We start from the raw sequence: 7,986 nt of genomic DNA, 5'->3' as shown, positions 1-7,986 counted from the left end.
GCCCGTAAGGCTTTGGGCGCGAGGGGGGCGTCCCTTATTTCGATTTCTGAAAGGTGGCAACCCTAGTGGAGACAGTTAGCTGTGGCGGCTAGCTTCAAACTGCACTGAAAAAAATGGGGTGTTGAACTGACATAAAAAATTATGGAAAGAATTTGCACCTGATAATATTGCTTTCCTTCAGCATTTAGCAACTGTGTCCTTTTTACATAAAGCACACGTCTCGCCAACATTAGGCACTTATGTTGCGCGAACATAACGCACTCTTGTTGAGCCAACATAAGGAACTCATGTTCACCCCAAAATACATGTTGAACCAACATTAAAGAAATACATAATTTGCACCTGATTAAATTGCTTTCCTTCAGTATTAAGCAATTGTGTTCTTTTAACATAAAGCACACATGTTGAACCAACATAAGGCACAACTAGAGCTGTCAAATTTATCGCGTTGATGGACAGCAATTAAATTTTTTAATTAATCATGTTAAAGTATTTAACCCATGCGCGGAGCGACCCACTCATGCTTTGCCGCAAACAGACTACAATGGCGCCGTTCTATGCACATATAGAGCAAAGGGGCAGTGGCAAGTGAGTGGAGTGGATGCAGGCATTCATTTTGGCCATGCTTTTACTTATCTAAAGCTTTGACATGTCTTCCTAAACTACTAACTATTGAGGGGAGCAACGTTGGGAAAAATATCATAAATTGATCTTTTGCTTAACACCCTACATTTTACACAACACAGACACCATATAGTATTTGCAGCCGCTACACACAGTCAGGGTTACCCACTTCCCATCATGCTTTTGGGCAGAACAGTTTTGTCACGACATTATCTTTTACTGAAAGCTCAACAAATACACTACATGGCAATATTTAGTCGGTCGGTCAAACGGTTTGGAGTCACCAGTGCGCAGATTAATGTGGATAATAAGATAATGAAAGAAAGAAATAAAAATAAAGTTGAGGAATTTTACTCGCTAGGCCTGTGCCTTGCAAAGCCCCATCTAATAATAAAAATAAAATAAAATAAAACACTTTTCACAAACAAAATAATAATTAAATGGTGACGGTTATTGGGTCGGCCGGCTCTACCAATGAGGTGTCACTTATTTTTTCAGGGAGTTGGCAACCCTACTTTTAAATCTCGCGACAAATGACGAGACTGTTGCAATTGGTTGGAAAGGCACGTTAACATTATGTTGCATCAACATGATCTAATCTAGCTACTCATTCACTGTTCATGTTTATGTAGAGACTGCATGATTCAATCATGCTCACCTTGGAAACATGATGGTTTCTTGCTGAAAATGCACACTGTCTTTAAGTAAACTTTACAACCTGCCTGCCAACATTTTTTTGAGTGTGGCGTCGAGCACTGGCACTGCTACCAAGGTCTGCAAAGCCCTCCAGCCCGATTTGTTTGCCGTGTCCTACAACCAGCCAGTGGGAAGCCATAGCAGATTTCTGGCGTCAATGGAACTTCCCAAACTGCGTTGGGAGCCTTGATTTTATCTTTATCATAAAAAGCAATGAGGCACTCTCAATCAGTGATGATATCGTGTGTGAACTGTCTGTTATTGAAAATTAAAGATCAAAACAACTCTTTTGAAACCAAACCTGTGTTTTATTCTTCATATACTTGAAGTGTGACACGTAAATAAGTCACAGAGTCACAGCAAACATACGTACATAATAAATGATGAAGTGCACCAACATAAAATACGACAAAGTGATAAATAGTTGGCAGTTTTTGGCCGACTGGGTCACCGCTTTGTGTGGCCACTCGATTGCGAACACACACGTCTCGGTGGTTCTTCCATTTTTTTTTTTTTTCCAATCGCCGACCTTGCCATTTGGCAATCATAATAATGTCTTGACGAGACTTGCTCTTCGATGATACTCCAGTCGGCTTGGTCCATTTTAGCGTGTAGAAAAATAATGTTTTACAGTGGCGGTGATTTCGCGATGAACCGGAAACAACAGTCTGAGCGAACCAATCACAGTCCATTTCCCCCACATCATATGCGTAGACGTCAGGCTACGGCGCAGGGTCGTAAATCAGGTCTTCCTTGACGGCGCAGGTCTGACGCGGAAGTATAACTCGGCCTTAACGCTGCTTTTAAGGGCCTCATTTAACAATGGTCATTGATGGTAGCGTTGCATTTATTGCAAAAGAAATAATCTTTGTTATTCCTTTTTTTTTTTTTTCTGAATGGTGTTACTTCGGCGCGCGGCACAGCCCAAACCGGTTGCCCATCGACACCGTTCAAAAACCGAAATGACCGGAATTTTTGTGCGACGTAGAGAATATTTTGAAAGACACCCAAAAAAATTACCGTTCACGCCAAACCTTTTTTTTTTTTTTTTTTTCGAAATCCCACAATTCTTGTCCAATTCACATTAATCATACGTTAAAATTTTCAGGAATGTTCGGGGTAGAAAAGTTGTATACATCATTTGCCAAAAACCTACGGTTCCCCCAAAATTTCCCATTCGTTTCTAATGGCATGCCATTCCCTTCTACGTCGTTCCATTCACTTCTAATGGGCAAAATTTCCCCTTTATCTTCAATGGCAGAAAAACATGGGTAGTTGTGATTTTTGACCAAAAACTTACCATTACAGCCCATTGACATTCAACTGGCGCCCAAGTAAGTTGATGCTTTTACAGCCATGTACATCTTTGCCAAGGACGGCCATGTATGTTGATGCCATTGACAGCCATGTATGTCAATGCCATTGCCAGCCATGCACATCCACGCCATTGACACCAATGTACGTCCATGCCATTGACAGCCTTGTATGTCCTGGCCATTGACGGCCAAATACGTCCATGCCAAAAATGTATTCTATTGATGCCAATGTACTTGGATTCCATTGACACATATGCAAGTCGACGCCATTGACAGCCAAGCACGTTGAAGACGTTTGGACAGTCGAAGGCACAGCATTTGGTTTCAGGAGATGATACCGATGAAAATGCGCGCTGCAAATACTCGAAAGCAATACTTTTTCCACCGGAGTGTATATGTCATATCCAGCAGAGTAACCCCTTTTTATATAGTTCCTCGTTCTTCACAGGCAAGCGGTGGAAACTTTCCTTTGTCCATTTCTCATGTATGTTTCCACAGCTTCTAAAAGCACATTTCACCATGTTGACGTCCTTCCGTGAACACTCTGCATAGCAGACCAAGGTGAAGACGAGTGGCCATAGCACTCCTCTATTGTGGTGCCATTACGCATATGGAAAAATAGTCCCGCAGAATTAAATGAACTACGGCAGTTTGGTGAGACATTGTTTTGACTGAAGGGGGTTTTTGAACATCGAGCTGCGTTTTGAATTTATTTGACTATGTTAGATCTGTGAATATCGGTTTTTATTAGCATGCTAATTGGCCATTTTGACTTGCATTAGCATAAGCACTGAGGAGCCCTGAAAATCATAAAAGACTAACAAATGATACGGAATTTTTTTTCAATCAACTCTACTGACGAATTAACCCCCCCTAACTCGAAGATTAAGCCTAATATATAACCAGGGTGTAAAATTATTTTTAAAAAATTTAAAAAAAAAAAAAAAAAAGGGAGGTACGTGTGTGTGTGGTGTAAATGTATATATATATATATATATATATATATATATATATATATATATATATATATATATATATATATATATATATATATATATATATACATATATATATATATATACACAGTGGGGAGAAAGAGTATTTGATACACTGCCAATGTTGCCGTTGCAAGAAAGGGCTCCTTCCTCCAGTCAAGGAGCTGAGACCGTGAGACCGTTCCCTTCGAGCCTACGGTAGAGGCTCTTCAGGGTCAAGTTCAAACACCCCTACATAGGAAGTCTCAAAACTTGATTTGGGTTAAATTGTTATATAGTTTGAGTTGGTTTATTGTTATGTTTTTTTTCTCCCCAATGTTTTCAAGGGGAAATGGGAACACACCAGGATGTTAAAGTGGTTTAGAGGAACAAACATAGACGCAAGGTAATCTAATGAAAATTGCGTCATTTAATAGAAACTGAGTACTCAACCCTATTAAAAGAGGGAACATTTTGACAAAACTTACAAAAGACAAAATACAAATAGCTTTTCTACAAGAAACACATCTTGATGATCTAGAACATACCAAATTGAAAAAGTCAGGCTATAAATATGTCTACTTTTCTTCTCATGAGTCGGGAAGGCGAAGGGGAGTAGCAATTCTTATTTCGGGAGCAATAAACTATGAACATGTTTCAGAAATAAAAGATAAAGAAGGGAGATATATTATGGTAACAGGAAAAATAGAGGGCAAATTAACAAGTCTCTTTAATGTATATGTTCCCCCTGGCAGTGATTAGTGATTATACAAACATGTATTTGAATTGGTAACAAAAAGTCAAGGGTTTATGATATGTGGAGGCGATTTCAACATAAGATTAAATCCAAAATTAGAGTCCTCAAATGGTAAATCGGACACAAAACACATTACAAAAATACTTACAATCTACATGACAGAAATGGGAATAATGGATGTATGGTTAGGATTCAGGATTCAGGTAACTGAACCCGACAGGCAGAAACTACTCACACTATTAATCAGCACATAAGGTCTATTATCGGATTGACAATTTTTTGTGTTTAAAGAAGACCTACAGGGAGTAAAAGAATGTATAATTAATTGGCCCATGCACAATATCAGATCCCGGACATATCTACATGTCGATCCATTTAAGTAACAGGTTCAAAACAACGGCATGGAGACTAAATTCTAACATTTTAAATAGCATAAATATTAAACAAAAATTGAAAAATGAAATTGAACGATATATCGAACAAAATAATAATGGCGAGGTAACACCACCCATAATGTGGGATGCATTAAAGGCTGTCATTAGGGGTCAGATAATAGCCATCTCTACCTATGAGGAAAAACATAGACAGTAAAAACTTAAAACCTTGGGGGAAAAGTTGAAAGATCTCTAAAAAGTATATTCAAGAACACGAAAGATGAAACTGCGTCCGAAATCAAAACTGTAAACGAAGAACTAGATGAATTGAACACAAAAGAAACTCAGAAAAAAATCCTCATTACGAAACAACATTATGTGGTTGGAGGAAAGTCAACAAAACTCTTATCATACAAACTTAGAAAACAGCAAGCTGAGAGAAGTATTTACAAAATAAAAAACCCTAAAACCAACGAAATAGAAAGTAACCTGGGAAAAATACAAAGATGTTTTCGGAAATACTATGAAGAACTATATTCTCAACCACAATTAAATAATAATACACAGATCAAAGACCTTCTAGCTCACCTTCAACTACCACAACTAACAGATGAACAAAATGAGAAAATAATAGCAAAATAACTAAAGATGAATTAAGACTAGCGATCGGGAAACTAAAGACAGCTAAATCACCAGGGGCAGATGGTTTCAGTTCAGACTGGTATAAAACAATGCAGAACAATTAATCCCACCATTACTGAAAACATATAATTGGGTTCTAGAAAGGAAAACGACGCCACCCTCTTGGAAAGATGCAATAATCACAATATTACCAAAAGAGGGAAAAGAAAAAACCTTGAATGTGGTAATTATTGACCGATTAGCCTCCTAAATGTCGATTACAAATTGTTCACCTCCATAATCTCTAACAGATTAAAATCAATACTACCAGACCTGATACACGTGGATCAAACGGGCTTCATAAGACAGACTGACATTTTAGCAGCGTTGTATAAAAACCCAATAGCAAGAATTAAACTTCATGGGGAACTGAGTGAGCCTTTTAAACTGGAAAGGGGAACAAGACAGGATTACTGCCTGTCACCACTCCTTTTCGCCATATCCATAGAACCCTTAAGCCAATGGATCAGACAAAGGCTCGACATAAAAGGTATAATTATGAGACCAGGGGAACAAAAATTGGCATTATTTGCAGATGACCTACAGACCCTACTCACCTACGTCACAAAATGACGTTTCGCTGTATCCGGCCGCCATATTGTCCGTATTTTTTAGACCTATTCTCATTGTTTTCAATTAGTCATGCAAGTTATAAAGCAATTCATGGAAGCCCCAGTGTTATCTGACGCTGTAAACTCATTGGATGTGTTGCATAAAAGGCGTTATGTGGAAAAGCTTCAGTTTATCCATTCGCCAGATCCATATTTGATGCCTAAATCGATGTTTTTCGACCTGCTGTCTTCGCCGTCATTGCCTGACATCTGCTTCCCTGATATTTACAACTATCTTGTCCACACAAAATCAGCCTATTCTCACGAAAGTTTGGAAAAACTTTAAGAGCTTGGAGGCTTATAAATACTTCGTTGCTGGTTGGGTGAAACAGGTCCTCGTCCATGAAAATTCGGCAGGAATCTATCTTGAGCTCGGGAAGGTGAGTTACGAAATTTTCAATTCAAAATCTTTTGTTCTTGCTAACATCCACTGTCAAGTCTAATGTATTTCATGTCATTTGTCAATGGAGCTAGGGCTTTTAATGTTTATATGGTTTAGCGATAGCATTCTCACTACATACATATATAATATGTAATAAATATGAAGTGCGATAGCACTACTCCAGGTTGTCCCTAGTTGAATTTATTTTTTGGCTTTTGACCTCAATACTGAAATTGTAAATTAATTGTATGACAACTGTCTTATTATCCCCTTATAATTATATATTTTCAGGTAGTTCATTCACAACGTCTGAGTGTATGTTGTCGGCGATTAGCCGAGCAATGATCTTAATTGTGGTTGTCAGCCCAAAACCCTCTAAATATATATTACGGTAAATGCATCTTACCAGATATAAAATGACTACTACATAATCTGTGGTAGTCGTTTGGAGCCCAGTTTTCTCGTCGAATTGCAGCAGTCCATCTCGCTTTCCTCTCCGGGTCTCTCGGAATACGGTAAAACTTCAAGTCTCTCCGTCTATCTTCTCTGTTTTTGCAACCGACCGCCACACACGACTTCACCATTTTGATTATTAATGTTAACGAGCAGAAAAACACGCCATAAAAGGAGGAATTTACGAAGCGCTAATGCATTAACATGACGAGCAGACGGACAACATGGCGCGGGGGCGTGGCTGTGACGTCATGTGAGTAGGGTCTATTGCTGACCATAGCACAACCAACACAGACATTACCCAAATTAATAAATATGTTAGAGGAATATGGACGGCTATCGGGATACAAAATTAACATACATAAAACACAAGCCCTGACATTCAACTATGATCCTCCACCACAGATCAGGACAACGTACGAATGGAACTGGGAGGCGGGTTCAATTAAGTATCTTGGTGTTCAGATATCTAAAGATTTGACAAAGTTATTTGAATTTAACTATAATCCTTTAAAATTAAAAGCAGATCTGCAAAGATGGAAAGTTATACCCTCCTGTACTGCCCAAAACAGTGCGTTTCCTTTGTGCACTGCCCGACAGCCAGCTAACATTGAATGCACCTCCATAAACCACAAGGCTTGGTCTTTTCTTGTTTTTATGTGAGGACACCCGTCTTAATATTGTGAAACTACAACACAAAAAACATACACAAATTCAACACTCAATATACAACAAACTGCTCTATACACTTATATACACAACTATATATACACAACTATTATACAGATACTGTAGCACAACTTGCTTGAGCTATTAGCCATTGGCTGGCCTCTACAACACACTACAACTTACTAAGTTTTGTACATGTGACCCTTCACCACCTAGGTATACATACACTGCCCATCCATATGTTATTATACACATAAAATACTTACAGACATATATTTCCGAGGCAGAAACGCAACCGAAAGCACTCACTAGTGTCAATGATACCGCTAGACACCACACTGTGAAAGTGAATGAGCTTATGACCAAAACTGTGACAAAAAACATGGGTGCAGCGAATTATCCTGCCCAACAGGTGGCAGCAACGTACCGCAAATGGTCAACTGATGGCC

Source organism: Corythoichthys intestinalis, chromosome 13 (genome assembly GCF_030265065.1).
Source record: "Corythoichthys intestinalis isolate RoL2023-P3 chromosome 13, ASM3026506v1, whole genome shotgun sequence".
In the NCBI taxonomy this organism is placed as follows: Eukaryota; Metazoa; Chordata; class Actinopteri; order Syngnathiformes; family Syngnathidae; genus Corythoichthys; species Corythoichthys intestinalis.
The sequence above is the reverse complement of the archived record's forward strand: the minus strand, read 5'-3'. Positions refer to the sequence as shown.